Here is a 10,984-nt window from a genome sequence, read left to right as displayed (position 1 = left end):
GAATTCTAATTATATGAATATAAGTTTCTTGGTTTTGACACAGTGAACTATTATGACTGATCTGTAAATTCTTTCTTCATTTTTATTTTGGACAGTTTTTATTATTATATTCAGTTATGTTTGTAAATAATTCATTTTCAATTTTTCTATTAAAAAATTTAAAAAAATAAGAACACTAATTTATTCTTTGTATTTTAAAAAATGAGGCTCATATGTGAGTTTGTGTGCATATGAATTTTACTTCTAACAATAAACTTGGGATTATTTAGGGTCAACATGACAAGTACCACAAGAATCCTGTCATTTCTGCTAAAAGGCTGTTATGTTTACTATTAATGATGACATCAATGGGACTTGAGGCCTGCTGGGATTTGTGTTAACTTTTGTTAACATCTGAAGAAACCAAGGTTTCAAGTGGTTAACTACTTGCTTTAAAGTTAGTGGCATAAAATGAATTAAAAACACAACAAAAATGTGTTTTACATCCTTAGAAGAAACTGTAATATTAAGAGCCATTATTTCATTGGATTCTGCTGCTGTCATTTGCCCCAGTCTTATACTGGTGTAGTATAGTGTAGTGTCTAAAGAAAATTAAAGGATTGGAAAATAGGCCTTATAAGAAAATGTTAAAGAAACTAGTTCATGGAAGGGAGATTAAAGTGACATGATATCATCTTATTTTTCATCTCTATGCAAAAAAATTTTCTAATGAAAATAAGTCAGGAAAATCTGTTTTAGTTTATGGCAGGAATGACTGAAAAGATGTGATGTCATTTTTTCATCATTATGCAAAGACGTTTCTAATGAAAAGAAAGCATGAAAGTCTGTTTCAGTTTTAGAGGGGAATGATCGAAAAGACTTGACACCATCTTAAGTTTTTTATCTTTATGCAAAAACAAAAAAAGGAATTCTTAATGAAAAGAAGCCTGAATGTGGGTTTCATGAAGTTCAGCGGGAGCTGCACACGAAAGCAGCTTCCCCAGCTGCCTCACTGCTGGGCCACTGCCTCTTGGCTGCCCAGCACCCCTGTGCTGGGACTCAGGGGAGCCGGAACCCAGACCCTGAAATTTAATAACTGGGATTAAGTCTTTTCTCATTAATGATCCCTTTGTTCTTTAATGCTACCTGAGTTTTCATTAATGTTGTTTTCTTATCAGGATGGAACTTATTTTGTTTAATAAGATGTTAGCTACTTTTGGACAACAGAGTATTCTGAGAATTCACTAAATGCATAGAACAGAGGATGCTGAGTGCTCTGGCTGGGCAGGATCGTGGTAGTGAGACATGAGTTACTTGGGAACTCCTACGATTGATGAGCTGAATAAAGATTGTTCCAAACTCCTTCCAGTCGGACTTATGTTAAGCCAAGCCACGTGAAATCAAGATGCCACATGACTTCACACTTGGGAAAGACGTACTCCGTCACTGCCTGTTGCTCTGTCCTGCTGGGCTCTTCTACTTATGTCTTCAAAAGCGTGGCTTGATTGTTCTTTTGTAGCCTCTGACAATGGCCACATCGCCTTATACCTAGCTGGCCTCTTGTAAGTACTGTTGATGAAATAAATGGACAACTGGAATCTGGGATACCTTAGTCCTTTCTGGCTGCTATAACAAAATCCCACAAGCTGGATGGCTTATAAATAACAGAAGCTTATTTCTTCACCATTCTGGAAGCTGAAAAGTCCAAGGTGTGGACAACTTCAAGGCGTGAGGATAGCCCATTTCTTGGTTCTTCTTCTCACTGTAACCGCACATGATGGCAGGGCGGCGGGGGGGGGGGGGAGCTCTTTGGGAACTCTTTTATGAGGGCATTAATATCCTTTTCATGACCTGATCACCTCTCAAAGGTCCCACCCACATCCTGATCCCATCACATGGGGGTCATGTTTCAATATATGAATTTTGGGGAAAGTGAACATGTGGTTGATAGCACAGCTCAACTGAGTCTCTTGCTTAGGAAAAATGTCCTTGATAAATTTTCTGAGAGACCTGTCAATCTTAAAGCCTTTTCATACAATTAAATTAAAAGGTGGAATTTTGAGTCTCACCTCTTTCCAGTGCCCACCTCATTCTAAACTCCAGCTATGATGTACATGCTATTTCCTGACCATGCTCTGCTCCTTTACCTCAATGATCTCTGGCTAAAAGACCTTTGTCCCCGACTTGCAGCTCATCCTGTCTTTCCTGCATGACACAGTTCAGGTCCACCTCTTCCTGGAGCCTGTCCCTGGCTTCTGAGATGGCCCTGTCTCTGTGGCATGCCACCACCTTGACAGCTTGTGGCACTCAGACTGGAGTCACTACCCATGCCTTCTTATTTTGTGCCTTCCCCAAGGCAGGGACCACATCTTAACCACACTGCATGCCCAGGGAAGAGGTGCTCAGTAAGTGCTAGCCATTACACAAGCCAGTCTGCTCACAACTCCCCTGGGGCTGGATCTGACAGTCATGCATAGTGAAGACTTTGTGACCATTTGAGGAGCTCAGTGAATTTCCTCTAGATGGACTGTGGAGAGAGGAATGGTGGTGTTTATGGTGAGGGTCAATTTAAGACTGACTTTAGGATCTGCTCAGGGCTCTGGGTGTCTCCTGGCTGGTCACAGAGGTGTGCTTGCTCTTTGGTGCTGTTCACCTGCTCTACTTCCTGCTGTTGTGAACCATGTGGCTTGCTCTTCTACATCCCTCTGCCATGATGTTTCCACCTTGCAGACAGCTGACCATGTTCTGACTCCCCTTGAAATGTGAGCCAGATGAAATGTCTCCTGTAAACTGTGAGTGCTGACAGTATGTCTCGGGGATGGGAAAGCTAGAGCACAGCGAGTTGAACATGCAAGCTCCACTCAGTCCTGAGTGTAGGCCTGGCTCTTTGAGTTACTGTTTCTGTGACCATAGGCAGTGATGGTCCCTCTCCAAACCTTAGTCTGTGAAAACACAGATAACAATAGTGCTGATATCACAGAAATGTTGTGAAGACTGGCTGTAAAATGCTTAGCTGTGTAGTACCTGGTGCTCAGAAAGATCTTAGCATATAATCTGTTATAGTCACAAGGCAAACTACTGAGAACTCTGAGCTAGGGTCATCTGTCACTGCACTTTCCTTTGGACCTCAGGGTGATGATGTCCTTGGCTGTTCCCACTGCATCCTTCCCTGCCAAGGAGGCACTGACCAACAAATGAGCCCTTGTGGCTATGACAGTGCAGCTGGTGTGTTCAGCATCTGCCTGCTTAACATCTGGACCCTGAGGGTGCAGTGGGAACCTTCAGGATGCCATCATTAATAATTAATAGCTCCTTGCAACCCTGCAAACTGTGGACATCTGCAGAAATAGATTTAAAACCCACCCTTTGCACAAGGGATCACTGGATATGCCTTTGACTGGCTTTCAAGGCCAGCCTGGGTGAAATGTGGGTGGTGAAAACTGGTCCAGGTCCCTGATTTATGGGTTTATGTTCATGTCATATGTCTTTAGTCACTCAAAAAGAAAATGAAAGCAAAATTAGTAGGTGTCATGTTTTGTGTCTAGGTGTCCCCCCCACCAAAGCCTCGTGCAGTCACAGGGTGGCTTCTGGAGCTTGTGATTGTTTACTGTTGGTGTGGATGCTGCACCTGCCCCGGGAAGGTAATCTGCATTACAGTGTAAGGAGAGAGGGAATAGAGGGCTGGCTAGCTGCCTGAGCTGATTCACTCCCTTTTGCTCTTGTTCTAATCTGAGGGATGTCCATGCAGGAAAAGCACAGTGATCAACAGCACTGAAAATATATTGTACTTCTTGTTTCTGTCCTCTACATTTATTCTGTTTTCACATTTCAACTTGGCTACCTTGCCTTTTCTTTAAAGACAGGATGAAGATAAAGATGTCAGGGATTACTTATGGAGTCAAGGAAGCTGCATGTCATCAATTTGGGACTCGAAACATTCCTTCCACTCTCAAATTTATCTTCTTTGCCACAGTGAAGGTCACCTGGGTCACTAGGAGCACAGGACACTAAATGTAACAATCAGAGGCCCTTTAAAGTCTAAGCTGAGTTTTACCCCTTGGAAACCTCTGATGATCACCCGCAGGGCATCTAAATCCAAAGGACCAATAATTTTGTTGTCACGTGCTGCCAGCAGAGAAGTCAGAAGGCTCCAGCCTCTTCCTTTCGGAGATCTGCGATAATGATGGTGATTACTGTGCTCTGGGACTCCCACTGGGCGAGTCTCCAGAGCAGAACCTGAACAGCCAACTGCATCCATTCTGAGGAGGTATCTGCCACAGCTACTGGAAGCCTACTGCCATCTCTCACCCAAAGCAAGGAATCTGCTGCACACAGCTCCTTCTTTCTATACCAATGGTCTTTCTAACCAATGGTCTCCCCATACTCCCCACTCCCCATGGCAGTGGCACCTAAGACCCACAAATATCAAAACATGACATGCCCAGGCCAAAAGATTATGTGACAGCTGCATGGGATTGGGGAGCAAAATAAAAAATCCTGGTTTCTGTAGAGTAAAAACCCAGGATGTCTGTGCCTGTGCCTGCCACGAGGTGTTTTGCCCTAGACCTCCCACATGCGCACCTTGTGAAGACCAGCTGGAGTCACAGCCCGCCCCAAACATCAGTTATCATAAATCTGCTCCAGTCCTAGGTGCTTGGCTATTCTAAGGTATCTGGAAGTGGAGCCTAGAAATTCTTTGTGTGTGTGTGTGTGTGGAACCAGGGATTGAACTCAGACCCTTGTGCTTGCCAAGGATGTGCTTATTCCACTGAACCATCTCCCTGGCCCAAGTCTATAAATTCTAACATGCATGCCAGCCCTTGTTCTTGTCACTTTAGCAGTTGTCTGCTCTTCCCTGGATGTCACTATAGCATACACATACTCTTCCTGGTGTTCCCAGGATGCCTTCTCTCAAGTATCTTCATTAGCCCCACCTGGCTTTGTATACACCTGCAGTCACCCAGAGTTCAACTTCAAACACCATTACACAGCTTCCCACGGAGGGCACACCTTCCCTCACCCACTTCTCCTCTCTCCTCTTTTGTTTTTACACATTTCATGCTTTTTTTTTTAAATGCAGTTGGTTGTTGCAGGGTCTCACTACAGAGCTCGGATGTGTGGTGATCCTCCTGCTTTCAGCCTCTCCAGCACTGGGATTACAGGTGTGTACCACCATGCCCAGACTCTGGCCAGCTCAGCCAGCCCTGGGTGTGGGGCTGGTGTGGCATGTGGTGCCGGGGATTGAACTGCAGTCCCTGTGCTTGTCTAAGCGGATGCTTTAGTCCACTGAGCTATGTCTCTGGCCCATATACTTTATGTTTTTTTACATTTTTTCCTCTTACATATGTTACAGACACAAAGCACATGCCTACTGTCTTGGTTACTCTTCTTTCATTGCTGGGACAAAATACCCAATACCCACAATGAAGGAAGGAAAGGTTTATTTAGCTCACAGTCAGTGGAGGTTTCAGTCCATACTCAGCTGGCTCTGAGGCAGAGTGGCACATGGCAGAGGGCAACCTTTCATGGCAGTGGCAAAGAGCAAGAGCAAAAGGGAGTGAATCAGCTCAGGCAGCTAGCCAGCCCTCTATTCCCTCTCTCCTTACACTGTAATGCAGATTACCTTCCCGGGGCAGGTGCAGCATCCACACCAACAGTAAACAATCACAAGCTCCAGAAGCCACCCTGTGACTGCACGAGGCTTTGGTGGGGGGGACACCTAGACACAAAACATGACACCTACTAATTTTGCTTTCATTTTCTTTTTGAGTGACTAAAGACAAGAAAAAGTAGTTTTTCTTTATCTTTATATATTGTATTTTGAGTTCTTTCTTTATATAAATGAGTTTCTGTCTGCTGTCACATTCCTCTATCTGAAGAAGTCCCTGTCACGTTTCTTCCATTATACATCTGCTGGCTATGAAGGCTCTATTTTTGTTGAAAAAGATTTTAGTTTTTATTTTGAAAAATGCCCACTGAATAGAGAATTCTTAGTTGGCTCTGTTCATCCCAGCTTTTAAAATATGTTACTTCATTATCTTCTGGCTTACAACTTTTCTTTGTCTCTACAATTTGTTCTGTCTATCTTCAATATTTCCTCTTGTTTACAGCAGTCTGATTTTGACATGCTTAGATGTCTAATTTTCTAGGCACCCTGCCTGGCGTGCTCTGAGGTTCTTGTGTCTGCAGCTGGTGTCCTTCATTGACTTTTAGAGAATTATTTCTTCAATTTCAGTGATATTTAAATTCTCTCACCTCATTCTCTTTCTTCTTCTAACCACACGAGTGAGTGAAACCATCCATGTGCTCAGTTCTGATTTCTGTGTCTTCACATTTGCCTCTCTTGTTTCAGTTTGGGTCATTCCTACTGACCTCTCTTACAGTTCTTCGATTTTCCCTTGCTATGCTGAATCAAAGAAAGGGTCTGCCCAATGTTCTTCATCTCTTATTGGCTGTCATTTCTGGAACTTCCGGTTGCCTCTTTCTTATATTTCCCATCCCTCTGCGGAAGCTGACCCGACTCTGCATACTGCAATCTTCCCAGCAGTGTCTTCACCATATTATTCACAGTTCTTTTGAATTCCTTGTCAGATTATTCAAATACCTGCACCACTTCTGTCTCCATCAAATGCCTTCTCTCTTGGGAGCATTTTTCTCTTCTTTGCTATTTTTCCTGACCCGTAACTTTTGTTAAGAGTCAGACCCCTTGTGTAGGGGCATGTCTGGAAATGGTCCTGCCTGATACCTAGCTCCAGCTTCTGTGTGTATTTGAATCAATCTGGTCAGGAGTCAGGCTGGATCTGGTTTGCTACCACTGTGGTTACTGCAGGGTATCAAGTCCTCAGCTTCCTTGGGGCAGCTTCTATGTAGGATGTAGGATAATTTTCCAGAGAATTTTTCTCACAATCCATTCTACTCTGAGTTTGGGCCTTTCCTTCGCCTGTCCTACTTCCTTACTACTTTTGCACCAGACTGCAGGGTCACTACTTATCCTGGAGGTGGAGGGGAGGAACAGTCTCTGTTTTGCTAAGTCTCAGCGACAGAGTGGCTCTTTGTGCCTGGGTTTCTCAATGTCTCTGCCCTTCCCACAGCGGTAGTTCTGGGATCCACAGCATTCTTGCCAGCATTCAAGGGTAGTCTGTCCTATTCTTTCTTCCAGTTGCAATGCATTTCCACCTGTTCCTTTTGTAGGTGCTGTGCCTTTCTCACTTATATTGGGACTGTGTTCTGACAGGTAAGATAGGGGAGGAGGAGCCAGGAGGGGCTGCTGCATCCCTGGCATTGTGTACCTGGTGGGCACTTCTCAGGACCCTTGCCAGTCACCTCTTGGGCACCTGGTGTGTGGGCTTTATGGAAAAGGCCTGCAAGGTGTCATGAACACCTGCTTCCCGTGGTTTCAGAGTCTCCTGTGTGCCCACACTGGGCCTTCCCTAGCTTGACTGTCTCTCTACCCGATGTCCACATGGACCCTGCTGTCTCTGCCTAGCCCCTCTCTCTGCATGTGGCTGGCTGCCTGGTGAGGAAATCTGAGATGGGTGACAAATGCAGGTGAATCACGAAGATGCAGTTTATCTGGCTATTTTTGTTGCTTCCATGAGGGTGGGAATAAAATTCTTTTCTACTCTATATATCTGAGGAGAAATTAGAAAATTCTCTGACCCTCCTTTAAAACATTGTCCATAATGTCCTTCCTGAAGGAATCCTTCCCAGACCAACCCTCCAAACAACTCACTGTTACTTGCAACTTTAGTTTTACTTTTATTTCCTTAATATCATATTGCATCTTTTAATCGACACTTTCATTTCATCATGTAACTATGAATTGAATGTCTATGTGCCAGGTATTGGATATACAAAACAAAAAACACCTCCCCCCAAAAAACCCCACATAGACTTGGCCTTCAGAAAGCTGAGGGGGAGAGATATTTATGTAAAGAAATATTTGAAATGTTTGCCCCTGGTTGAGGAAGGGATTGTGAGGTTAGGGAAGGTTGTTAACAGGGTTTGAAATGGATCTGTAACATTTTACTTCTTAGGCTGAGGGTATGTAGATGATTGCTGTAGCATTACTATTATTTAAATTGTGCCAAGGATGAAATTTTTCCCTTTGTCTTTCCAATATGTTTCAGAATTAAAAACTGAAAGAAACACTGGTTGCTTTTGCAAGTGTCACTCTCAGTGTAAATAGTTACGTTGCAGAGAGATGAATGATCTGCACATATAGGAGGAAAAATGTTATATAAAAGAGTATTTAAGGGGCTGGGGAGATGGCTCGGTAGAGGAGAACCCTTACTGTAATATCCTGTAACTCAGCTGTGTCCCAAATTTCTGATCAAGAAGATTATAGGGTCACACAGGAAAGTGATCGATGATGTACAGTGTGCCTAAGGAGAGTCACATGGAGAGAAAACATTCTCTCAGGCTTTCACAGAGAGCAAACTGGTCAAGCAATGGTCATGACTCATCCACATGGCTGACACTGACAAAGGATCTACAAACTGTGGTACAGGGTTTCAGGATAAATCCTGAAGGGATTTGACTGACCTTGTCAGATTCAAAGTTACATTTCTTGTTATATAGGTCTTGCTTTATCTTGGTCTTAACCATCCAGCAGAAAAGTATAAAAACAAAGTATAAAAAGTAAAGTCATATTAATATGCTGAGCTGTAAAAGGCTCAAGTCAACAACTTCTGACATTGCTAGTCCTACAGAAAACCCACTACTATTATGGACTACTGGAATATATTAGAAAATTTTGCTGAATTCACGCACCTACAATATTTAAATGACAATGGAATACCCTTCTCTGACAAAACTGAACAAAAAAAGGGATACAAACGAAGGACCACTTTGTATCTGTACATTCAAAATAGGATAGATATACATCTACTTTCTCTTAATTCAATGAATAGAAATATTTGTTCTAACAGTGTTTGTGGACAGACTATCATGTCTGCATCTTGTACTATGAATAACCACTAAGAAGACAACAATATGCAATGTATTAATTATTGAAATTGTCCTATTAATCAGTTTTGAAACTGTCTCACTGCTATTTGTTTCTCAATAAAATTATTTAAAAATTTAAAAAAGAGTATTTAAGATTTAGGATACCACTTCATGGATAGCATCCTATAGGATTTTAAAAGTACTGCATCTCAAACAATTTCCATGGAGGTGAAGTTGATGAGTTCTAGAAAATGAGAATTTATTTTTTTCCCATAATTTTATTGATAAACAAATAGCAAAGAGACAGTTTCAAATCAAACTGGTAGGACAGTTTCAAAAATTAACACAATGCATACATTCTTCCTAGTGGTTAATTGCTGTACAAGATGTGGACATGATATCCTATTTACAAACACCATTAGAACAAATCCCTCTACTCATTAAGAGAATGTAATTATATATCTATGCTAACCCCTTTGAATACACAGATACAAAATGGACATTCATCTGTATACCCTTTTTTTTTATTAAGTTCCATTATTTGAATATTATAGGTGTGTAAACTCAGCAAAATATTCTAAAAGAGTCCAGTGGAGCCCATAATAGTATTGGGTCTTCCGCTTGACTGGCAATGTCAGAAATTGTTGACCTGAGTCCCCTACAGCTCAACATAGCAGCATGGCTTTACTTCTTATAAAAAAGGCAAAAGGATTTTTTTTTCTTTTTTCTTTTTGCTCTGAATGCCTTCAGGGCAGGTTTGGCTGGCTTGAGTTGTGGGGATCGAACCACAGCCACCTGAGCCTGATAGCATTGTGGAAGCAGCCACTTAAAGAACTGAGCTAGGGCCAGGCCCCCTAGAAAATGAGAATTTAAAGAGCGGCTTTAAGGGTGACAAATACCCAATGGAAAGATGCATATAAAATTTTTGAGTATTTCATGACATTTAGAAAAAGAACATTCATAATAAAACAACATGATAAATGCTATCAAGGGAGTATTTACAGGTTTCTATAGGAACAGAAAGGAGGAGTTAACTCTTAGAGAGTGGTATGCCATTCTCTAAAAGTATAAGGTGTGCCAAGATACATTTTTCCTAAACCCAGAAGTATGAAAGTATACCATCCAATTAGGGGTATAGCAGTATTTTATTTTTTATTTTTTAATTTTTATTTATTTATTTATTTGTGTGTGTGTATGTGTGTGTGTGTGTGTGGCCAGCTCAGCCCACCAGGGGGGAGGGCTGGCTGGCATGTGGTGCTGGGGGATTGAACCGTGGTCCCTCTGATTTGCTAAGCTAGTTCTAAGTAGGTGCTTTAGACCACTGAGCCATCTCACCAGCCCCTATAGCAGTATTTTAATACAGTCAAGAGGAGACATGATAGAGTAACCTTAAGTGTCATGCTCAAAACCACTCATTTCATTCAAGAAATAACACAGAAGCACTGAAGGACTTTAAGCTACTGAGTGACAAGACCATGCATGTCACCCATGAAGTATGTGGCGTGGGACAGAAGAGGCCAGCTAAGAAAGGGCAAATAGTCATTACTGTACTGATGTCAGTGGGCAGGGCTGGTGGGTGAGGAGTAGAAACAGCAGACATAAGAGAAGGGGGGAGTCCTAGCTGAGGCGCAGTGTGGGCCAGACCCTTTCCCACCCACTTGGGATGCCACCCACCACTGCACAGCACCACCCCACCCTGACCGCCGAGTAGGAATTTCTGCCACGCTCCGGGAACCCCCAGACCCAGACGTAGCCCAGGTCCAGTGAGGGTGTGGGAGAGCTTCCTGCTACCCTGCGCTTGCGGGACCAGTCCCAGCCCAGGTGCAGCGTGGGCCAGACCATCTCCTACCCCCTTGGGACGCCCCCCCACCACTCCGCAGCACCTCCCCCACCCCACCCGCCAAATAGGAATTTCTGCCGCGTTCCAGGAACCCCCAGACCCAGTCCTAGCCCAGGTCCGGTGAGTGTGTGGGAGAGCTTGTTGCTACCCTGTGCCAGGGAGACCAGTCCCAGCCCAGGTGCAGAGTGGGCCAGACCCTCTCCCACCCCCTTGGGA

General features: G+C 43.3%; 1 protein-coding gene across 1 annotated transcript in view; it reads right to left on the bottom strand.

The window, feature by feature from the left end:
- Positions 1–10,984, bottom strand: part of Ak5 (adenylate kinase 5) — a 280,437-nt gene that overhangs the window by 133,458 nt on the left and 135,995 nt on the right. The window lies entirely within an intron of this gene.

The sequence above is a fragment of the Octodon degus genome, unplaced genomic scaffold (assembly GCF_000260255.1).
Source record: "Octodon degus isolate 3935 unplaced genomic scaffold, OctDeg1.0 scaffold00167, whole genome shotgun sequence".
NCBI classification, from domain to species: domain Eukaryota; kingdom Metazoa; phylum Chordata; class Mammalia; order Rodentia; family Octodontidae; genus Octodon; species Octodon degus.
The sequence above is the reverse complement of the archived record's forward strand: the minus strand, read 5'-3'. Positions and strand labels throughout refer to the sequence as shown.